General features: G+C 48.6%; 1 protein-coding gene across 2 annotated transcripts in view; it reads right to left on the bottom strand.

The window, feature by feature from the left end:
- Window positions 1-25,311, bottom strand: part of LOC137527998 (uncharacterized) — a 104,080-nt gene that overhangs the window by 64,750 nt on the left and 14,019 nt on the right. Inside the window, exon 1 of one of the 2 annotated variants that reach the window (XM_068249190.1) lies at window positions 5,369-5,494. The exons of the other annotated variant lie outside the window; for it this stretch is intronic. The gene's annotated coding sequence lies outside the window, so the exon portion shown is untranslated. Of the gene's footprint in view, window positions 1-5,368; window positions 5,495-25,311 lie in introns of those variants that run through there. 2 annotated transcript variants of the gene reach the window in all.

Raw genomic sequence — 25,311 nt, 5'->3', positions numbered from 1 at the left:
AAGTCGTTTCTCTGCTGAATATCGGGCAAGCACGCCATGGCCGTGTAGTAACACCTGAAATGCCCACACACCTGGACTGCTTCAGGACCTCCTGTAAGCCTGGGTACTTACACACAAATCTTTGGCTTATAAGATTCAGCACATGTGCCATGCAGGGTACATGTGTCAACTTTCCCAAACTCAAAGCCGAAATGAGATTGCTGCCGTTGTCACACACCACGTTTCCGATCTCCAGTTGGTGCAGGGTCAGCCACTGATCCACCTGTTTGTTCAGAGCAGCCAGGAGAGCTTCTCCAGTGTGACTCTTGGCTTTCAGGCAAGACATGTCCAAGATGGAGTGACACCGTTGTACCTGGCATGCAGCTTAGGCCCTGGGGAGCTGGGGGTGTGTAGTTGGAGAGGAGATCGCAGCACCAGTAGAGTAGCACTGTCACTAAATGGGGGAGGAAGGGGAGGACGACAGCGAAGAGGATGTAGCAGGAGGAGTAGGAGGAAAAGGAGAGGAGGTGGCAGCAGGCCTGCCTGCAAGCTGTAGAGGTGTCACAACTATGTCCGCTGCACAGCCACGTACTCCCTGCTTGCCAGCGGTCACCAGGTTGACCCAATGTGCTGTATAAGTAATGTACCTGCCCTGACCGTGCTTTGCAGACCAGGCATCCATGGCAGGATGGACCCTTGATCCAACGCTGTGTGCCAGAGATGACACCACTTGCCTTTTAACATCACGGTACAGTTTGGGTATCGACTTTTTTGAAAAATAATTGCGGCCTGGTATCTTCCACTGCAGTGTTCCAATCGCCACACATTTTCAGGAGGCCTCAGAGTCCACCAGCTGGTATGGTAACAGCTGGCGAGCTAACCGTTCCGCCAAGCCAGCTGTCAGATGCCGGGCAAGGGGGTGACTGGCAGACATTGGCTTCTTCCGCTCAAAGATTTCCTTCACAGACACCTGGCTGCTGTGGGCAGAGGAGCAGGAACCACTCAAGGTGAGAGGCGGAGTGGAGGAGGGTGGCTGTGAAGGTGCAAGGGATAAAGTGGCTTAAGATGCTGTACCTGAAGGAGGAAGAGGAGGCGGAGGGTGGCTTTGCGTTTGTGTGCTGCCCTCAGGTGGTCATCCCATTGCCATTTGTGCATGTGCCTTCGTAAGGCAGTTGTCCCTACGCGGGTCTTGGTCTTTCCATGACTCCATTTTTGGTGGCAGACAGTACAGATGGCATCGCCCTCATTTGAGGCAGACACACACAAAATTTCCACACCGCTGAGCCCGGGGATGATGGCACTGACCTTGAAGGGCATGTTGGCTGGCTGTCCATAGGTGGCGATACATGCCGCCGGACACTGCCACGAGCGGTTTCTAAAGATGAGGTCCCCCTGCTTCTTTCAGCAACTCGTCATCTCCTACTACTCTCTTACTCCCCCCTCTGAACTGTCCCCCTGTTGATGTTGTCTATTGGGAACCCACGTGACATCCATGGCAGTATCATCATCATCATCATAATCATCCTCCACAGCTTCACTTGTATCAGACACCTCCAAAACTGCACCAACAACAGGTACTTCATCATCCTCACACCTTACATCCATACTGACGCCTAACTCAGATATATGAGGTGGTGTAACATGCTAAGCGCCTTCATCTTGTAACACTAATGGCTGTGAATCAGTTAACTCCCCACCAAATAACTCCTGCAAACTGTCAAATGGAGCGGATGTGGTGCTAGTAGTAGCAGCGAGCGATGGCTGCCGGCTGAGTGTTAAGTGGGGTGCCAGAATCAGAGCAGGAGGAGGTAGATATGTCACGGTTCCGTGTGGAAGCCGAGGAAGATGAGGTGTTCTGTGTTAAATAGTCAACTACGTCCTGACAATCTTGGGAGGTGATGACACGTGCCTTCTGAACACTGTACTTTGGTCGACGGCCGCACAACATCACGTTAGCACGACCTCGAACAGACCTGCCGGGTGGCCTGCCTCTGGCTCTGCCTGTTGTTTTGTCCATATTGGGGGGGATGAAGTGAAAGGTATGCACTGCCTTGACTAATATTATGTGCAGTCACACAGATGCAGTGAAAGGTATGCAGTGACTAGTGATATAATACAGTGTGCAGTCAAACAGATGCAGTTAAAGGTATGCACTGATTGCTGGTATAATACAATGTGCAGTCACACAGATGCAGTGAAAGGTATGCACTGACTGCTGGTATAATACAATGTGCAGTCACACAGATGAAGTGAAAGGTATGCAGTGACTGGTGGTATAATACAATGTGCAGTCACACAGATGCAGTGAAAGGTATGCACTGACTGCTGGTACAATACAATGTGCAGTCACACATATGCAGTTAAAGGTACTGACTGCTTGTATAATACAATGTGCAGTCACACAGATTCAGTGAAAGGTATGCAGTGACTGGTATACTACAGTGTGCAGTCACACAGATGCAGTGAAAGGTATGTAGTGACTGGTATAATACAGTGTGCAGTCACACAGATGCAGTGAAAGGTATGTAGTGACTGGTATAATACAGTGTGCAGCCACATAGATGCAGTGAAAGGTATGTAGTGACTGGTATAATACAGTGTGCAGTCACACAGATGCAGTGAAAGGTATGTAGTGACTGGTATAATACAGTGTGCAGTCACACAGATGCAATAAAAGGTATGCAGTGACTGGTATAATACAATGTGCAGTCACAGATGCAGTGACTGGTATAATACAATGTGCAGTCACACAGATGCAGTGAAAGGTATGCACTGACTGGTATATAAAACAGTGTGCTGTCACACAGATGCGGTGAAAGGTATGCAGTGACTGGTGGCACAGTATAGCAATTAGCAAAGGCCAGCTGCGACAGACAGGGCTGTATATGCAGTGTCAGTGGGCCACACAAAAAAACAAAACACATCACAAGAACATTAGCTCTCAAAAGAGCTTTTTGTGGTGCTTTTCAGCAACAAAAATCAGCAAGGAGCAAGCTAACAAGAGCCTAACTATCGCTTTCCCTGTCTCTCCAGCAGCCTCTCCCTTCTCTCACTAAAGCAGGCAGCATACAGAGTGAGAAAATGGCCGACGCTGCTGCCTTATATAAGGGGGGCGGGGGTCCAGGTGGGAGTGCAGCCTGATTGGCTGCCATGTGTCTGCTGTGATGTAGAGGGTCAAAGTTTAGCCCAATGATGTAGTATAGGGGGCGGGTCAAACTCGCTATATGTTCGCCTTTCGACGCGAACAAGTTTGCATGCGAACCGTTCGGGATATCTCTAGTTAGTTCATAAAGAGGGAGGGCCTGATTAACTATGGGGATCCAAGTTTGAATGGAGGGTTCCGAGTTACTTTTCCATTCAATAGAGATTGTTTTTTTTACCGTAAAAGAGAAGAAATCTCATTAAAAGCTTTTTATATTTATTAAGAGGCAGGTCCCATACCAGACCCAAGATACAAGGTTTGAAGGATAAGATAAAAGGAAGATTCAAATTATCTTGCAGGAAGGACAGAATTTTGGACCAAAAGGCCTGGATAGAGGGGCAGTCCCAACACATATTATTATTATTTAGTATTTACTGTATATAGCGCCAACATCTTACGCAGCGCTGTACAGAGTATATTGTCTTGTATCTTAACTGTCACTCAGAGGGGCTCACAATCTAATCCCTACTATAGTCCTATGTCTATGTATGTATTGTGTAGTGTATGTATCACAATATAGGGCCAATTTACTTATCAGTATGTTTTGGGGATGTGGGAGGAAACCAGAGAACCCAGAGGAAACCCACACAGACATGGGGAGAACATACAAATTCCATGCAATCTCAAAATTGATCCCATTCTTAATCGGAAGCATATCAGACGTGGGAAATTTCCTGTCGATCTGACAGGAAATTTGCATTGTGTACCAGTGCAGTGTGTACTGAGATTCGGTTTATGTACTAAAATTCAAGCCCTGCCCCTCAAACAAGAGGTCAGTTGCCTTAGCCTTATTGGCTAGTAGACATGGTCTGTCAATGAGAAGCAAATAATTACAGCGGGCATGCAAATTCTATGCAACTGGGCTCCGGACCAATCAAAATCGACAGGAAGTGTATTTGATTGGCCCAGTCCCAAGATGCATAAAATGTGCATGCAAGCTGTAATTATATGCTTCTCTTTAACCATCTCTAGTGACCAGTATAGGCTTGTGATGGTTAAACACATATGCTTAAAGGACCCTGGGTCATATCCACAGCGCCAACAGGAGCTAGGGATATTAGGGGAAAATCTACTTAGTCTAAAGGTGGACACACACGATACAATAAAATGATCCGATTTTACAGCAATTCGATAAAAACGATTGAATCTCTCGAAAATGTCGAAAGCTTTTTTTTTTTCATTCGACTGAAAAATCCGATCGGATTTCCATTTTCTTAAATTTTTATTGATCCGGAATGCCAGATATTTTTTTTTCAATCTTTCTAAAGATTGTATAGTGTGTGTTAGATTCTCAGTTTATTAATATACACACCCTAGCAATTTAGTCAGAGTCTCCAATCATTTCTAACATAACTGGGGAAAAATTTAACATACGTGTGTGTGGTACATTGGTCAGATTTTTGAAATGTTACAATCACTCAAAAAAATGATAGCAATTCTTAAATTGAACAGATATTTAAAAAATTGTATGGTGTGTGGCCACCTTTAGGGAAGTCTAATATGTCTGGTGGAACCAACGAAGTTGGATCAACTTATCCCTAGAGGGAATGACTGTTTTAATATAATTTTCCTCAAAGTCAGCCCAGTCATCAGAAGAAAATTCTCCACCCCAGTCCAACCATTTAGACCTAGCTTTATTATCCTTATGTAGAGATTTATATTCAATAAGATTACATCCACAGCAAAAAGCAGAGACTTTGACCAGTTAGCTCTCAAGCCCGAAAGATTAGCAAACATTTTGTACACCTCGAGAACTCTATCTAAAGGAGGGTCCAGGACTATCTAAATAAAGGAGGACATTGTCTGCGTATAAAGAAATGTTGCTGATCACCCAGCCAGGCTTTACATCAGTATGGTCCTTGCACACTGTCCTAGCAATCACCAAACCACCTCCTTGCAATCTGTCACAACCCACAATATTATCGCATCCCACAGCAAGGCAGCGATATTCCTATGGGGCTAGCTGACTGCGGCGGGTTCCACACTGCAGATATGTGTTTACAGTGCAAAAAAGCATCCTTCAATGGTACTGTATGCTTCACTGTATACAGCCTAATGTGCGATGCAGCATTGTCTTTCTACCGCAACGCAAATAGTGTGCAAGAAGCCTATCACAGCTGATAAATATACAACCAAGCTTACATGTATCATTGTGGATATGTTCAGGTTCTGCAGAGTAAATGTTACCTTCGTGTAAAAGGGGGCTCTTCTTGCTTCCTGCTGGTCTGACAGCCGCTTCTGAGTCCTGTCCGGGTGTAACTACAATATTATTAGCCAGATTATTACACAAGTTCGGCTGCCCTGCAAGAAACGTCCCAGAAATCTCCAGAAGCACATATCACAGCTGGGCGAGTCGTCTTGGTCACTTTGTGCTATTAAAATTATCTTTCCGTTCTAATCTGCAGTCAAGGAAGTCACACAATGGCTCATTTCCCATTAACTTTACTCCTTGTAACGACTGGTGTAGCAAACAGAAGTCTGGTTATTGTGTGATCTGCAGTATCACCAATAATCCAGACACTATACCTGATTATATGGTGATCTGCAGAATCATCAATAATGCAAGTATAGCTAACAAGCTAATAGCAAGTGTACAGTGCTTGGTGCAACAGTAATACTGATTAGTTTGGCAGAACCTCACCAGAGGAGCTGCTGGGGACTATCAGTAAGGAACCTCACCAGTGACAAGGGCTCACTGGTGAGTAGAGTGGTCAGACAGATCGGTTCGGCAACAGACAGGAGAATACAGTACAGAATCGGCAGGCAGAAGGATAGAGATATTTCAGGCAGAGTCAGCAACAGGATCAGATTGGCAAAGGTACAGAATCTGATAGCGTAAGAGTAGTCAGAAGAGAGTCAGAGTCATACACAGATAATCAAACAATAATGACAGTACTAATAACAATTTCTAGTCTTGTGTGAAATCCCTGGTTTCCTCCCAGATCAAAGCACACCGGACTATCTAAGATCTGAGTGCTCACACGAAGCATTCACAACAGCAGACAGTTTGCAAGTGATTCTCGGAGGCTTAAGAAGCGGAGGAGACCCCTCGGCCACGCTCACACCCGTCAGCCAATCCGAGCTGCCAAGAGTCTCCTCTGACGTCAGCCAACCGGCAGGTCAGCTGACGTGCCTGCTCTTCGCATAGGGGTCCTGTCTGTGCGCACGCGACAAAGCCACTCTATGAGCCACTGACAATCCCCTCGGCGTGCTAGACACTATGGGGACAGGCGAAACCGAAGCAGCTGCAGGGGCATCCTGACTGCCCGCAGCTGCATCTACACAGAATGTTACAGTACCCCCCCCCCCCCCCTTGAGGCGTGGACTCCGGACACGGTCTACCTGGCTTCTCAGGATGCAATTCATAAAACTTTTCCTTAAGTTCCTCGGCATGCATACGATGCCCAGGTACCCAAGATCTCTCCTCAGGCCCATACCCCTTCCAGTGAACAAGGTACTGTATGAAGTTCCGCACCCGTCGAGAGTCCAACATTTGCTCTATCTCAAACTCAAGTTCCCCATCAATCACCACAGGGTGGGGAGGGAGGGGGGGGGGGCGGTGTGGAAGAGGAATCCACATGCACAGCAGGTTTCAACAGAGACACATGGAATGACTTCACACCTCTCATACAGGAAGGTAGAGCAATGACATATGTGACACTATTGATCTTTTTGGACACGGGGTATGGACCTACAAATCTGGGACCCAACTTCGCAGAAGGTTGTTTCAAAGCCAAATGCCTGGTAGACACCCACACCATATCACCTGGTGCAAAATCCCACTCCACAGAGCGTCTCTTATCTGCCTGTTTTTTTTCTGGGTCTGAAAGGCCTTTCCCAGGATTCTTTTGACCAAACTCCAAATCTCCTTCAAAGTTCCCTGCCACTCTTCCAGGGCAGGAAAAGGAGATGACACTACTAGCAGTGGAGAGAACTTGGATGATCTCCCCGTTACAACTTGGAACGGGAAGAAACCTGAAGAGGTGCTCCTCAAGTTATTATGGGCAAACTCTGCGAATGGCAAAAACTTCACCCAGTACAATTGAGCATCTGTCACATAGCACCTGAGGAACTGCTCAAGGGACTGGTTAACCCTTTCCGTTTGCCCATTAGTCTGTGGGTGGTAGCCGGAGGAAAATGATAGGTTCATACCTAAGTGATGACAGAACGCCCTCCAGAACTTGGAGACGAACTGGACTCCCCTGTCTGACACCACATTCTCTGGGATACCATGCAGCCGGAAAATGTGGTGAATGAAGAGTTCTGCCAGTTCTTGAGCAGAGGGGAGTCCGTCCAGCGGGATAGAATGGGTCATCTTACTGAGCCTATCGACTACCACCCAGATGACTATTTTCCCCTAAGATCTGGGCAGCTCACCCACAAAATCCATAGACAGATGGGTCCATGGTTGTTCAGGCACTGGTAGCGACTGTAGAGTACCCACAGGAGCACGTCTGGACGGCTTACTCATGGCACACACAGAGCAATCTCCGACAAACTCTTTATAATCAGACACAATGGATGGCCACCAAACACATCTGTCTAGCAGCTCCTGCGTTCTGGCAACCCCTGGATGCCCTGCATTCTTATGAGGATGGAAAACATGAAGATTTTTTAATTGGAATTGTAGTGGTACAAAGAGAACTCCATCTGGTTTCCCTTCGGGAACCTCCTGCTGATAAGGTTTCAGAGTAGATGCCCAATCCTCCAGCAGCCAGAACCACTTTCTCAGGGAGGATGCTTACAGGAGTTGAGGGCTGTATTGTCTCGGGCTCGAAACATGTGGATAATGCATCAGCCTTGACGTTTTTACTACCAGGTTTGTATGTAACAATGAATCTGAGTCTTGTAAAAAAACAGGGACCAACGGGCTTGTCTGGGACTGAGACGTTTACCCCCTTCAATATACTCTAAGTTCTTGTGATCGGTATAGACTGTGATAGTATGTTCAGCCCCCTCGAGCCAATGTCGCCATTCCTCAAACGCAAGTTTGATGGTCAATAGTTCTCGATTCCCAATATCATAATTTATCTCAGCGGGGGAAAACTTCCTAGAGAAAAAAGCACAAGGGTGCAACCTGCCCTGCAGGCCGGAGTGCTGAGACAATACAGCCCCAACCCCGATCTCTGAAGCATCCACCTCAACAATGAATGGGAGAGTGATGTCCACATGTTTTAACATGGTGGCAGAGCAGAACAATTTTTTAAGTGATGAAAATGCAGACTGAGCTTCTGCTGATGTATCTGCCCCCTTTTTGGTAAGCTCAGTGAGAGGTGAGACCACAGAAGAAAATCCTTTGATAAACTTCCTGTAATAGTTAGCGAAACCAAGAAATCGCTGGAGTGCCTTCAACCCTAAAGGTTGGTGCCACTTCAGGACAGCAGAAACATTCCTGAGGTCCATAGAGAGTCCTGTGGTGGAGATTATGTACCCCAGGAAAGGAACTTCAGAAAGTTCGAATAGACTCTTCTCGAGTTTAGCATACAAGGAATTTTGTCGTAGTTTCCTTAAAACATACTTCACATGTTCCCTGTGTTCAGCAATATTAGATGAGAAAATGAGTATGTCATCTAAGTAGACTAGAACGAACGGCCTAGAACCTCCCTAAAGACTTCGTTAATCAACTCTTGGAAGACGGCGGGTGCGTTACACAACCCGAAGGGCATCACAAGGTACTCGTAGTGCCCATCGGGTGTGTTGAACACCGTCTTCCACTCGTCACCCTCTCTTATGCGAATCAGGTTGTATGCCCCTCTGAGATTGAGTTTAGTGAATATACCTGCATCAGCAATCTGAGCGAATAGGTCATCGATCAGGGGAAAAGGGTAACGATTTTTTACAGTAATTTTATTCAATTCTCTGTAATCGATGCATGGCCGAAGGCCACGGTCTTTCTTTTGTACAAAAAAAGAAACCTGCCCCGGCCGGGGACCTAGATGGACAGATGAAACCTTTGGCTAAATTTTCTTTAATATACTCCTGCATGGCAAGTTTTTCAGGCCCAGAAAGGTTATATAAATGGCCTCTAGGGGGCATACAACCTGATCTCAAGTCAATGGGGCAGTCAAAACTTAGATGAGGAGGAAGTTTGTCTGCCGCCTTGGGACAAAAAACGTCAACAAAATCAGAATGCTGAAGAGGCAACCCTTCCACTTGAACCTTGGTAGCACACACTGTGACTTTTTCCATACAATGATGATGGCAATAGGAGGACCAGCTCAACAATTGCCTGGAACTCCAGTCGATCTGAGGGGAATGTTTTTGAAGCCTCGGCATACCAAGGATCACAGTGGAGGCAGCCATCTTGAGTACAAAGAACTGTATCTGTTCTTTATGCAAAGCCCCTATTTGACACAACAGTACAGGAGTATGTGAAAGAGGTTGTTTGCTCTGCAGTGGTGAATCATCCACGGCAGTAACAACAATCTGGCGTCCCAAGGAGAGAAACGGAAAACCAAACGTAACAGCAAAATCATAATCCATAAAATTCTCTCAGTACGTCTCCTATTTTTCTCAACCTCAGAGAGTTTGGATTGTCCGATTTGCATCGGTTCGTCCTGAGGAGGAGAAGAAGGGGTAGGAGCAGAGAAAAGAACAGAGGAAGGCCTTCCTGACGCTCTACCTCGAGTTTGCCTTTGATAACGAACTCGACGGTCAATCTTGACAGCTAAAGAGATTGCCTCGTCTACCGTTTTAGGTTCTGGGTGGCTTAACATCAGATCAGCAACAGCATCAGATAACCCTGAAAAAAAACAGTCTAGTAAAGCATACTGCCCCCATCTGGCTGACACCGCCCACTTTCTAAACTCAGCAGCGTAAATTTCAACAGTGTTCTGACCTTGTCGGAGAGTTTTGAGTCTCCTCTCTGACGTCATAGCTAAATCTGGATCATCATATATAATAGCCATTGCTTTAAAAAACTCTTGAACTGATGTTAATGCCTCATGACCAGTGGGGAGACTGTAAGCCCAAGTCTGCGAGTCACCAGATAATAAAGTCTTTATAAAGACAACTCGCTGACTCCGGGCGTAACTCAAAATATGATAGTCAACGATGCCTAAAATTCCGAAAATCAGACCGGTGCCCTGAAAATCTTTCAGGATGAGGCATCCTGGGTTCACTAACAATAGGGGATGACACTGATGCATTGGTCTTTTGAAGTCGGGTCACTACCTCAGACAGTAAATTAATTTGTGTCTGCTGTGTGTTGACCGTATTGGTAAGGTCGTTAACGGCCGTGGTCAACAGTTTGACCTGAGTGCATAATGTCTCCGCAGACATTTTTGGTCTGCTGTTCTGTAACGATTGGTGTAGCAAACAGAAGTCTGGCTATTGTGTGATCTGCAGTATCACCAATAAATCAGACACTATACCTGATTATATGGTGATCTGAAAAATCACCAATAATGCAAGTATAGCTAACAAGCTAATAGCAAGTGTACAGTGCTTGGTGCAACAGTAATACTGATTAGTTTGGCAGAACCTCACCAGAGGAGCTGGTGGGGACTATCAGTAAGGAACCTCACCAGTGACAAGGGGTCACTGGTGAGTAGAGTGGTCAGACAGATCGGTTCGGCAACAGACTGGAGGATACAGTACAAAATCGGCAGGCAGAAGGATAGAGGTATTTCAGGCAGGCGCGGAGCTAGGGGGGGTCGGGGTAGGACAAGTGCCCCGGGGCGCCTGGTCCCCAAGGGCGCCCAGCTGAGCTTCGGGTTTTTTTTTTTTTTTTTTGCGGGGGGGGGGGGGTGAGGGGAGCAGCGCAGAGAAGAGGGAGAGCTGTGAGGACGGTGGGGAAGGGGGGCCATATCCCCCCTCCTTCCCTCACCTTAGGTGCTCTCCCTCCCTTGCTCTCCCCTTCAATGTCCGGGTGGCTGGCAGCGGCGGGCGGAACTCACCTCCGTCTCGCTTCTGCGCCGGCCGGAAGTTCGGGTGCGCAGCCGCTGCTCTGGTCTGGACCAGACCAGAGTAGTGGCAGATCCATCCGGCGCTGCGACGAGACGGAGGTAAGTTCCGCCCGCCGCTGCCAGCCACCCGGACATTGGAGGGGAGAGCGAGGGAGGGAGAGCAGCTCTTCCTCTTCTCTGCGCTGCTCCCCTCCTGCTGGGGAGGGGGACACCTGACCTGGCTACCTACTCTGGGCACATATACCCCTAACTACATATACTGGGCATATACCCCTGGCTACCTACTCTGGGCACATATACCCCTGGCTACCTAGTCTGGGCACATATACCCCTGCCTACATATATTGGGCACATATACCCCTAACTACATATACTGGGCATAGACCCCTGGCTACCTACTCTGGGCACATATACCCCTGGCTACCTACTCTGGGCACATATACCCCTGCCTACATATATTGGGCACATATACCCCTAACTACATATACTGGGCATATACCCCTGGCTACCTACTCTGGGCATATACCCCTGGCTACCTACTCTGGGCACATATACCCCTGGCTACCTACTCTGGGCACATATACCCCTGGCTACCTACTCTGGGCACATATACCCCGGGCTACCTACTCTGGGCACATATACCCCTGCCTACATATATTGGGCACATATACCCCTAACTACATATACTGGGCATATACCCGTGGCTACCTACTCTGGGCATATATACCCCTGGCTACCTACTCTGGGCACATATACCCCTGGCTACCTACTCTGGGCACATATACCCCGGGCTACCTACTCTGGGCACATATACCCCTGCCTACATATATTGGGCACATATACCCCTAACTACATATACTGGGCATATACCCCTGGTTACCTACTCTGGGCACATATACACCTGGCTACCTACTCTGGGCACATATACCCCTGCCTACATATATTGGGCACATATACCCCTAACTACATATACTGGGCATATACCCCTGGCTACCTACTCTGGGTACATATACCCCTGGCTACCTACTCTGGGCACATATACCCCTGACTACATATATTGGGCACATATACCCCTAACTACATATACTGGGCATATACTCCTGGCTACCTACTCTGGGCACATATACCCCTGGCTACCTACTCTGGGCACATATACCCCTGGCTACCTACTCTGGGCACATATACCCCTGCCTACATATACTGGGCACATATACACCTAACTACATATACTGGGTACATATACCCCTGGCTACATATACTGGGTATATATACCCCTGGCTACATATACTGGGCACATATACCCCTGGCTACATATACTGGGCACATATACCCCTGACTATATATACTGGGCACATATACCCCTGACTATATATACTGGGCACATATTATACCCCTAGCTACATATACTGGGCACATATAACCCTGACTACATATACTGGGCACATATACCCCTGGCTACATATACTGGGCACATATACCCCTGGCTACATATACTGGGCACATATACCCCTGGCTATATATACTGGGCACATATACCCCTGACTATATATACTGGGCACATATACCCCTAGCTACATATACTGGGCACATATACCTCTGGCTACATATACTGGGGACACATACCCCTGCCTACATATACTGGGCACATATACCCCTGGCTACCTGTTCTGGGGACATCTATACTGCTGGCCACCTATTCTGGGGACACCTATAGACCTGAGGCTACCTATTTTTGGGGAAGCACTGCTGTCAGATTGAGTGTATTTTGGGGAACTGCTGCCAGGTGAGAGGTGTCTACCATATTAAGGGGGCATTCTGCCTATTTATGTGAAATGCTGTCTATTTATGTGCCTCATGACTGCTGAATTTGTCTTGTTGGGGGCCTCATGGTTACTGAATTTGTCTTGTTGGGGGCCTCATGATTTGTTGGGGGCCTCAAGATCGCTGAATTTGTCTTGTTAGGGGCCTCATGATTGCTGAATTTGTCTTGTTAGGGGCCTCATGATTGCTGAATTTGTCTTGTTGGGGGCCTCAGGATTGCTAAATTTGTCTTGTTGGGGGCCTCATGATTGCTGAGTTGGTCATGTTGGGGGCCTCATGTTTGCTCATGATTGCGGAATTTGTCTTGATGGGGGGGTCTCATGATTGCTGAATTTGTCTTGGAACATGCTGGAAGGTACATACTGAGGGAGGGTGGGTGAGCGTGAGCCTGCTAACCTCCATGTACATTTGAAGGGGCGTGACCAAATGTGGAGCACCCATGACCACGCCCACATTTGGTCACGACCCATCACCTTAGGGGGCGCATTAATAGTCTTTGTCCCCAGGCGCTGAAAACCCTAGCTACGCCTCTGATTTCAGGCAGAGTCAGCAACAGGATCAGATGGGAAAAGGTACAGAATCTGATAGCGTAAGAGTAGTCAGAAGAGAGACAGAGTCATATACAGATAATCAAGCAATAATGACAGTACTAATAATTTCTAGTCTTGTGTGAAATCCCTGGTTTCCTCCCAGATCAAAGCACACCGGAACTATCTAAGGTCTGCTCACACGAAGCATTCACAACAGCAGACAGTTTGCAAGTGATTCCCGGAGGCTTAAGAAGCGGAGGACACCCCTCGGCCACGCCCACCCGAGCTGACGAGAGTCTCCTCTGACGTCAGCCGACCGGCAGGTCAGCTGACGCGCCTCCTCCCTGCATAAAGGTCCTGTCTGTGCGCGCGCGACATAGCCACTCTATGAGCCACTGACAATCCCCTCAGCGTGCTAGACGCCGGAGGGACAGGAGAAACGCCCGACAGGGAAACCGAAGCAGCTGCGGGGGCATCCTGACTGCCCGCAGCTGCATCTCCACAGAATGTTACACTCCTGAGTTTTATTCCATTTTCAAACCTTACCAGTAAAACACATTAAAGCTCCCGCCAAGCAAGAAAATACAGAAAACAGTTACATATTACAGTGGAGTCCTGATTATCCAGAATGCAACCAGCCAGGGCAAATCACCGGCAGGACTCACAGTGGTGAAGGCCAACTTCAGAGGCAGCTTGTGGGCTTTGCTGCACTTAAAGTAGAACTGAGCGTTTAAAAAAAACAAAGTGACTTACCTGGGGCTTCTGTCAGCCCCGTGCAGCCTTCCTGTCCCACGCCGGTCCTCCATGATCCTCCGTTCTCCCGCCACCAGCCCCGCGCCGGTCCTCCACCATCCTCCGTTCTCCCGCCACCAGCCCCGTGCAGCCTTCCTGTCCCGCACCGGTCCTCCATGATCCTCCGTTCCCCTGCCGCTAGCCCTGTGCAGCCTTCCTGTCCCACGCTGGTCCTCCACCATCCTCCCGCCACCAGCCCTGTGCAGCCTTCCTGTCCCGCGCCGGTCCTCCACGATCCTCCGTTCTCCCGCCGCCAGCCCCGTGCAGCCTTCCTGTCCCACGCTGGTCCTCCACCATCCTCCCGCCACCAGCCTCGTGCAGCCTTCCTGTCCCACACCGGTCCTCCACGATCCTCCATTCTCCCGCCACCAGCCCAGTGCAGCCTTTCTGTCCCACGCTGGTCCTCCACCATCCTCCGTTCTCCCGCCGGGAGGACTTGGAGGTATGCTTGGGATCATTGTCCTGTAGAAAGGTCCACGTCTCCCAAGCCTCAGGTTTGTGACAGACTGCATCACATTTTCATCCAATATCTCTTGGTACTGAAGAGATGGTACCTTGCACACGCTGAAGCTTCCCTGTACCTGCAGAAGCAAAACAGCCCCAAAGCATGATTGACCCCCCCGCCATGCTTTACAGTAGGTAAGGTGTTCTTTTCTTAATAGGCCTTGTTCCTCCTCCTCCAAACATAGCGTTGATCCATGGGCCCAAACAGTTCTCATTTTGTTTCATCAGTCCACAGAACACTATCCCAAAACTTTTGTGGTTTGTCCACATGACTTTTGGCATACTGCAGTCGACTCTTCTTATTCTTTGGAGACAGCAAGGGGGTGCGCCTGGGAGTTCTGTCATGGAGGCCTTCATTATGCAGTGTGCGCCTTATTGTCTGAGCTGAAACTTCAGTACCAGCATCTGACAAATCCTTTTTCAGTTCCTCAGCAGTCACACGGGGACTTTTCTCCACTTTGTGCTTCAGGTAGCACACAGCAGTCGAAGTCAGCATCTTCTTTCTGCCACGACCAGTTAGCATTTCCACAGTGCCCTTTGCCTTGAATTTGCGAATGATGCTTCCTTTGGTGTCTCTTGGTATGTTTAACATCTTTGCAATCTTCTTATAGCCATTGCCCTTCCCGTGAATAGAAATCCCCTCTTCTCTTGTCTTCCTGGGCCATTCTCTTTACTTCACCATGTTTGTAAACACACCAGTAAATGTCTAAAAGGAGCTGAGTAACACAGTCATTTTAAATCTGCCTAATTGGTGCATATTATGCTTGATTGCTGCTCGGTAACATTCACAGGTGTTTTCAATACCAGATCAAAAACACTTGAAAGAACCTCTGTTCTTAAAGAGGAACTGTAACGTCAAAACGTCCACCTGGGGAGTACTCACCTCGGGTGGGGGAAGCCTCCGGATCCTAATGAGGCTTCCCACCCCATCCTCCGTCCCTCAGGGGTCTCGCTGCAGCCCTCCGTGCAGCGGCGACGTCAATATTTACCTTCCCGGTTCCTGCGCTCTGGCGGCTCCGAAGTAGGTGGAAATACCCGATCGCCGTCGGGTCTGCTCTACTGCGCAGGCGCAAGTTTCCGGCGCCTGCGCAGTAGAGCGGACCCGACGGAGATCGGGTATTTCCGTCTACTTTCGGAGCCGACAGCAGCCACAGCGTCCCCGCTGGAGCCAGCAAAGGTAAATATTGAAGCTACAGTCGGGTCTGTCGCCGGCTGTTCGGAGGGCTGCAGCGAGACCCCCGTGGGACGGAGGACGGCGTGGGAAGCCTCATTAGGATCCGGAGGCTATCCCCACCCGAGGTGAGTACCCCCCAGGGGAGGTTTTTGATGTTACAGAGTCTCTTTAAGAGTGGTAGTCTTTAGGGGTTGAATAATTGTGTCACTGAAGAAATCACACAAAAAAACATTTACTACTGTATTACAAAAACAACTCATGTCATTTTAGTTGCATTTGGTTCCTTAAAAAGTCCTTGTAACATTTCATTCTGAACACAATTACAAATGTACACTGAATTCCCTAAAACCCTTTACAGCATTGCGGGTTGAATAGTTTTGGACACAACTGTACATCATTATTGAGCACTTTTTTTCATGAAGTTATTTTCACTGCAGTTCCTCTTTAAGCAATCAGCTGTATTGGTCGATGGAAAGTCGATGGACTAGTACCCACCCACTGCAAGCGAGATCCTGTACGATTCTCCATTACTTATTGTCGATCTGAAGAATGGTGCCTACATTAGCGGACACAAAAATCAACTCTGTGTCGATGGAGGTCATGTGAGCCGATTCCCTCACGATCTTCCATCCCCGACAAATCGACATGACTCCCCCAGATATCAGTCAGTTATTGCTGATTGCACACACTGGAACAGCCTTGAGTCTCTCTCGATTCAATAAAATGATAGTATCAGTTGGTATCATTAAATGTATGGCCCCCTTCAGCCAACAACTCCCAGAGACCTCCTATTGTCAATGTTGCCACCATGACAGCAGGATGGTCAATCAGATGCAGAATTAGGCAAATTTTGTATGCAAATTTATGTAGGTTGAAAATACACCATTTAAACCCCACCAAGGTGGAATCTGAGTGGTCCATTTTCAACCTGCACAAATTAGTGGAGATATTTGCATCAGTTACCTGCAGAAAGAAAACAGCTTACAAGTAGGCTTTTCTCGGACTGGACATGCAAATAACCAATATTAGGAAGCACCCCCTCTATAGATAGCCAGATGTGCCCACCAGTATTAGGTAGCCTCCCCTTATAGATAGCCAGATGTGCCCACCAGTATTAGGTAGCCTCCCCTTATAGATAGCCAGATGTGCCCACCAGTATTAGGTAGCCTCCCTCCTATAGATAGCCAGATGTGCCCACCAGTATTAGGTAGCCTCCCTCCTATAGATAGCCAGATGTGTCCACCTGTATTAGGTAGCCTCCCCTTATAGATAGCCAGATGTGCCCACCAGTATTAGGTAGCCTCCCCTTATAGATAGCCAGATGTGCCCACCAGTATTAGGTAGCCTCCCTCCTATAGATAGCCAGATGTGTCCACCAGTATTAGGTAGCCTCCCTCCTATAGATAGCCAGATGTGCCCACCAGTATTAGATAGCCTCCCTCCTATAGATAGCCAGATGTGCCCCCCAGTATTAGGTAGCCTCCCTCCTATAGATAGCCAGATGTGCCCACCAATATTAGGTAGCCAGATGTGGCAACCAGTATTAGGTAGCCTCCCCCATAGATAGCCAGATGTGCCCACCAGTATTAGGTAGCCTCCCCCCTATAGGTAGCCAAATGTGCCCACCAGTATTAGGTAGCCTCCCCCTATAGATAGCCAGATGTGGCAACCAGTATTAGGTAGCCTCCTCCTTATAGATAGCCAGATGTGCCCACCAGTATTAGGTAGCCTCCCCCTATAGATAGCCAGATGTGTCCACCTGTATTAGGTAGCCTCCCCCTATAGATAGCCAGATGTACCCACCAGTATTAGGTAGCCTCCCCCATAGATAGCCAGATGTGTCCACCTGTATTAGGTAGCCTCCCCCTATAGATAGCCAGATGTGTCCACCTGTATTAGGTAGACTCCCCCTATAGATAGCCAGATGTACCCTCTAGTATTAGGTAGCCTCCCCCTATAGATAGCCAGATGTGTCCACCTGTATTAGGTAGCCTCCCCCTATAGATAGCCAGATGTACCCTCTAGTATTAGGTAGCCTCCCCCTATAGATAGCCAGATGTGCCCACCTGTATTAGGTAGCCTCCCCCTTATAGCCAGATGTGCACACCAGTATTAGGTAGCCTCCCCCTTATAGATAGCCAGATGTGCCCACCAGTATTAGGTAGCCTCCCTCCTATAGATAGCCAGATGTGCCCACCAGTATTAGGTAGCCTCCCTCCTATAGATAGCCAGATGTGCCCACCAGTATTAGGTAGCCTCTCCCTATAGATAGCCAGATGTGCCCACCTGTATTAGGTAGCCTCCCTCCTATAGATAGCCAGATGTGCCCACCAGTATTAGGTAGCCTCCCTCCTATAGATAGCCAGATGTGCCCACCAGTATTACGTAGCCTCCCCCTAATAGATAGCCAGATGTGCCCACCAGTATTAGCCAGATTTGCCCACCAGTATTAGGTAGCCTCCCTCCTATAGATAGCCAGATGTGCCCACCAGTATTAGGTAGCCTCCTCCTTATAGATAGCCAGATGTGCCCACCAGTATTAGGTAGCCTCCCCCTTATAGCCAGATGTGCCCACCAGTATTAGGTAGCCTCCCCCTTATAGATAGCCAGATGTGCCCACCAGTATTAGGTAGCCTCCCTCCTATAGATAGCCAGATGTGCCCACCAATATTAGGTAGCCTCCCCTTATAGATAGCCAGATGTAACCCCCAGTATTAGGTAGCCTCCCTCCTATAGATAGCCAGATGTGCCCACCAGTATTAGGTAGCCTCCCCTTATAGATAGCCAGATGTGCCCACCAGTATTAGGTAGCCTCCCTCCTATAGATAGCCAGATGTGCCCACCAGTATTAGGTAGCCTCCCCCTATAGATAGCCAGATGTGCCCACCAGTATTAGGTAGCCTCCCCTTATAGATAGCCAGATGTGCCCACCAGTATTAGGTAGCCTCCCTCCTATAGATAGCCAGATGTGCCCACCAGTATTAGGTAGCCTCCCCTTATAGATAGCCAGATGTGCCCACCAATATTATGTAGCCTCCCTCCTATAGATAGCCAGATGTGCCCACCAGTATTAGGTAGCCTCCCTCCTATAGATGGCCAGATGTGCCCACCAGTATTAGGTAGCCTCCCTCCTATAGATAGCCAGATGTGCCCACCAGTATTAGGTAGCCTCCTCCTTATAGATAGCCAGATGTGTCCACCTGTATTAGGTAGCCTCCCCCTTATAGATAGCCAGATGTGCCCACCAGTATTAGGTAGCCTCCCCTTATAGATAGCCAGATGTGCCCACCAATATTATGTAGCCTCCCTCCTATAGATAGCCAGATGTGTCCACCTGTATTAGGTAGCCTCCCCCTTATAGATAGCCAGATGTGCCCACCAGTATTAGGTAGCCTCCCCCTATAGATAGCCAGATGTGCCCACCTGTATTAGGTAGACTCCCCCTATAGATAGCCAGATGTACCCTCCAGTATTAGGTAGCCTCCCTCCTATAGATAGCCAGATGTGCCCACCAGTATTAGGTAGCCTCCCCCATAGATAACCAGATGTGCCCACCAGTATTAGGTAGCCTCCCTCCTATAGATAGCCAGATGTGCCCACCAATATTAGGTAGCCTCCCTCCTATAGATAGCCAGATGTGCCCACCAGTATTATGTAGCCTCCCCTTATTGATAGCCAGATGTGCCCACCAGTATTAGGTAGCCTCCCTCCTATAGATAGCCAGATGTGCCCACCAGTATTAGGTAGCCTCCCTCCTATAGATAGCCAGATGTGCCCTCCAGTATTAGGTATCCTCCTCCTTATAGATAGCCAGATGTGCCCACCAGTATTAGGTAGCCTCCCTCCTATAGATAGCCAGATGTGCCCACCAGTATTAGGTAGCCTCCCTCCTATAGATAGTCAGATGTACCCACCAGTATTAGGTAGCCTCCCTCCTATAGATGGCCAGATGTGCCCACCAGTATTAGGTAGCCTCCCCCATAGATAGCCAGATGTGCCCACCAGTATTAGGTAGCCTCCCTCCTATAGATAGCCAGATGTGCCCACCAGTATTAGGTAGCCTCCCTCCTATAGATAGCCAGATGTGCCCACCAGTATTAGGTAGCCTCCCCCTATAGATAGCCAGATGTGCCCACCAGTATTAGGTAGCCTCCCCCTATAGATAGCCAGATGTGCCCACCAGTATTAGGTAGCCTCCCTCCTATAGATAGCCAGATGTGCCCACCAGTATTAGGTAGCCTCCCCCTATAGATAGCCAGATGTGCCGACCAGTATTAGGTAGCCTCCTCCTTATAGATAGCCAGATGTGCACACCAGTATTAGGTAGCCTCCCCCTTATAGATAGCCAGATGTGTCCACCAGTATTAGGTAGCCTCCTCCTTATAGATACCCAGATGTGCCCACCAGTATTAGGTAGCCTCCCCCATAGATAACCAGATGTGACCTCCAGTATTAGGTAGCCTCCCCTTATAGATAGCCAGATGTACCCTCCAGTATTAGGTAGCCTCCCCCATAGATAACCAGATGTACCCTCCAGTATTAGGTAGCCTCCCCCATAGATAACCAGATGTGCCCACCAGTATTAGGTAGCCTCACCTTATAGATAGCCAGATGTACCCTCCAGTATTAGGTAGCCTCCCTCCTATAGATAGCCAGATGTGCCCACCAGTATTAGGTAGCCTCCCCCATAGATAACCAGATGTGCCCTCCAGTATTAGGTAGCCTCCCCCTATAGATAGCCAGATGTGCCCACCAGTATTAGGTAGCCTCCCCCTATAGATAGCCAGATGTACCCTCCAGTATTAGGTAGCCTCCCCCTATAGATAGCCAGATGTACCCACCAGTATTAGGTAGCCTCCCTCCTATAGATAGCCAGATGTGTCCACCAGTATTAGGTAGCCTCCCCCTATAGATAGCCAGATGTGTCCACCTGTATTAGGTAGCCTCCCCTTATAGATAGCCAGATGTGTCCACCAGTATTAGGTAGCCTCCCTCCTATAGATAGCCAGATGTGCCCACCAGTATTAGGTAGCCTCCCCTATAGATAGCCAGATGTACCCTCCAGTATTAGGTAGCCTCCCTCCTATAGATAGCCAGATGTGCCCACCAGTATTAGGTAGCCTCCCCCTATAGATAGCCAGATGTACCCTCCAGTATTAGGTAGCCTCCCCCATAGATAACCAGATGTGCCCTCCAGTATTAGGTAGCCTCCCCCCTATAGATAGCCAGATGTGCCCACCTGTATTAGGTAGCCTCCCTCCTATAGATAGCCAGATGTGCCCACCAATATTAGGTAGCCTCCCTCCTATAGATAGCCAGATGTGCCCACCAATATTAGGTAGCCTCCCCTTATAGAAAGCCAGATGTGTCCACCAGTATTAGGTAGCCTCCCTCCTATAGATAGCCAGATGTGCCCACCAATATTAGGTAGCCTCCCTCCTATAGATAGCCAGATGTGCCCACCAATATTAGGTAGCCTCCCTCCTATAGATAGCCAGATGTGCCCACCAATATTAGGTAGCCTCCCCTTATAGAAAGCCAGATGTGTCCACCAGTATTAGGTAGCCTCCCTCCTATAGATAGCCAGATGTGTCCACCAGTATTAGGTAGCCTCCTCCTTATAGATACCCAGATGTGCCCACCAGTATTAGGTAGCCTCCCCCATAGATAACCAGATGTGACCTCCAGTATTAGGTAGCCTCCCCTTATAGATAGCCAGATGTGCCCTCCAGTATTAGGTAGCCTCCCCCTATAGATAGCCAGATGTGCCCACCAGTATTAGGTAGCCTCCCCCATAGATAGCCAGATGTGCCCACCAGTATTAGGTAGCCTCCCCCTATAGATAGCCAGATGTACCCTCCAGTATTAGGTAGCCTCCCCCTATAGATAGCCAGATGTGTCCACCTGTATTAGGTAGCCTCCCCCATAGATAACCATATGTGCCCTCCAGTATTAGGTAGCCTCCCTCCTATAGATAGCCAGATGTGCCCACCTGTATTAGGTAGCCTCCCCCATAGATAGCCAGATGTACCCACCAGTATTAGGTAGCCTCCCCCTATAGATAGCCAGATGTGCCCTCCAGTATTAGGTAGCCTCCCTCCTATAGATAGCCAGATGTGCCCACCAGTATTAGGTAGCCTCCCTCCTATAGATAGCCAGATGTGCCCACCAGTATTAGGTAGCCTCCCTCCTATAGATAGCCAGATGTGCCCACCTGTATTAGGTAGCCTCCCCCATAGATAGCCAGATGTACCCTCCAGTATTAGGTAGCCTCCCTCCTATAGATAGCCAGATGTACCCACCAGTATTAGGTAGCCTCCCCCTATAGATAGCCAGATGTGCCCTCCAGTATTAGGTAGCCTCCCTCCTATAGATAGCCAGATGTGCCCACCAGTATTAGGTAGCCTCCCTCCTATAGATAGCCAAATGTGCCCACCAGTATTAGGTAGCCTCCCTCCTATAGATAGCCAGATGTGCCCACCTGTATTAGGTAGCCTGCCCCATAGATAGCCAGATGTACCCTCCAGTATTAGGTAGCCTCCACCTTATAGATAGCCAGATGTGCCCACCAGTATTAGGTAGCCTCCCTCCTATAGATAGCCAGATGTACCCTCCAGTATTAGGTAGCCTCCCCCTATAGATAGCCAGATGTGCCCACCAGTATTAGGTAGCCTCCCTCCTATAGATAGCCAGATGTGCCCACCAGTATTAGGTAGCCTCCCTCCTATAGATAGCCATATGTGCCCACCAGTATTAGGTAGCCTCCCTCCTATAGATAGCCAGATGTACCCACCAGTATTAGGTAGCCTCCCTCCTATAGATAGTCAGATGTGCCCACCAGTATTAGGTAGCCTCCCTCCTATAGATAGCCAGATGTGCCCACCAGTATTAGGTAGCCTCCCTCCTATAGATAGTCAGATGTGCCCACCAGTATTAGGTAGCCTCCCTCCTATAGATAGCCAGATGTGCCCACCAGTATTAGGTAGCCTCCCTCCTATAGATAGCCAGATGTGCCCACCAGTATTAGGTAGCCTCCCTCCTATAGATAGCCAGATGTGCCCACCAGTATTAGGTAGCCTCCCTCCTATAGATAGCCAGATGTGCCCACCAGTATTAGGTAGCCTCCCTCCTATAGATAGCCAGATGTGCCCACCAGTATTAGGTAGCCTCCCCCTATAGATAGCCAGATGTGCCCACCAGTATTAGGTAGCCTCCCCCTATAGATAGCCAGATGTGCCCACCTGTATTAGGTAGCCTCCCCTTATAGATAGCCAGATGTGCCCACCAGTATTAGGTAGCCTCCCTCCTATAGATAGCCAGATGTGCCCACCAGTATTAGGTAGCCTCCCCCTTATAGATAGCCAGATGTACCCTCCAGTATTAGGTAGCCTCCCCCTATAGATAGCCAGATGTACCCACCAGTATTAGGTAGCCTCCCCCTATAGATAGCCAGATGTGCCCACCAGTATTAGGTAGCCTCCCCCTATAGATAGCCAGATGTACCCACCAGTATTAGGTAGCCTCCCCCATAGATAGCCAGATGTACCCACCAGTATTAGGTAGCCTCCCCCATAGATAGCCAGATGTGCCCACCTGTATTAGGTAGCCTCCCCCTTATAGATAGCCAGATGTACCCACCAGTATTAGGTAGCCTCCCACTTATAGATAGCCAGATGTGCCCACCAGTATTAGGTAGCCTCCCCCATAGATAGCCAGATGTACCCTCCAGTACACATCTGGCAAAAATACAACAATCTGGTAACATCTCTTCACCCAAGTTCATAAGCATCAAACACACATTATCATATTTTATATCTAAGAAATTAACTCAGCTTTGGAGAGTGACAACATTATAAATCACCTCTTAAAACATATTTCCTTAAAGGGAACCTTAACTGAGAGGGATATGGATGTTTCATTTTAAACAATACCAGTTGCCTGGCAGCCCTGCTGATCTTGACAAAGGTCTAGTGCCGAAACGTTGTGTGCTTTTTGCTGCTATGGAATAAAATTTTCTGCTATAACTGCACTAATCCAGGTTGAGACCCAGTCTTCCTTTCTCTGCTGGGCTAACAGCATTAGAGACACAGGATCAGCAGGACAGCCAGACAACTGGTATCATTTTAAAAGGAAAAATCTCAGTTTAGGTTCCCTTGAAGTAACAATCGCTCATGTTTGCATAAGACTGACGTTAACAGAAATCTGGAAATAGGACAACAAACCTATGTTCAATCTATATGGGTGACCAGTTCTGCTCTGGACATTTGTGGCCATGCAGCCAATGCCTCCAGTGACGTTACGGGTTCTCTTCATGCTACCAGGAGTGACTTACTCCCCAGGCTCTGCCATGGCTTCTCCGGTTCTATCTGATGTCTGAGGGTTCCCTCACTTCCCGACAGCCTGGATGTCAAGGAGCTTTTATGGCAATTACTGCTTCCCCCGGCCACTTCCTCTGGAAGGGAGCTGCAATGTTAGCAGGAAGATACTCATTAAAAAAAAACACCACCTGTAAAGGGGAACTCTTCAGTTCCCAGGAGAGGTTTTCCCAGGAGAGAATTCAGATAATTCCTCTCCTCCAACCTCCTGTGGCGGTGATTCCCCTCCTATTCTCCTCCCCCCGCGCACTGTACCGGTGATTCCCCTCCCCCAGCGTCCCACACCAGTGATTCCCCTCCCCCAGCATCCCGCACCAGTGATTCCCCGCCCCGGCGTCCTGCACTGGTGATTCCCCTCCCCCGGCGTCCTGCACCGGTGATTCCCCTCCCCCGGCGTCCCGCACCGGTGATTCCCCGCCCCCGGCGTCCCACACCAGTGATTCCCCTCCCCCGGCATCCCGCACCAGTGATTTCCCTTCCCCCAGCGTCCCACACCAGTGATTCCCCTCCCCCCGCATCCCGCACCAGTGATTTCCCTTCCCCGGCCTCTGAAACACAGAACAGAACTACAACCGGCCAATCAGATGAGATTCACACAGGTGCAAAAAATGTACCCCCCAAATGAAGGCAGTTTGGAAACGGACCACTCACGGGTAGCAGCTGCTGCATTCAGTGTATTTCCAGGCTGCAAACATTTAAATACAATTAGCAAACATTCAGAATTACCAGCATCTCAGTAATCATCCCTAAATATGACCAAAGCAAACCTCAGCTTGCACTGTTCCAGAGGATGGGGGGGGGGGGGGGGGAGATGAGACTCTGCATAACTGATTTGAAACACTGTGTATACATCACCATGTGGAGGGGAGGGCTGCAGTCTGTAGTGACCACACCCCCATGGTTATAGCCACACATATAAATGTATTTTTCCTTCCTAAAAAAGGTATTTGCAATAAATCAGCTTTAAAGGACATCTGTCATGAAAATCTTGAAAGTTAAAATACATGTAAACATATACAAGTAAGAA

The sequence above is a fragment of the Hyperolius riggenbachi genome, chromosome 8 (genome assembly GCF_040937935.1).
Source record: "Hyperolius riggenbachi isolate aHypRig1 chromosome 8, aHypRig1.pri, whole genome shotgun sequence".
Taxonomy (NCBI): Eukaryota; Metazoa; Chordata; class Amphibia; order Anura; family Hyperoliidae; genus Hyperolius; species Hyperolius riggenbachi.
This window is presented reverse-complemented; position numbering and strand designations above follow the sequence as displayed.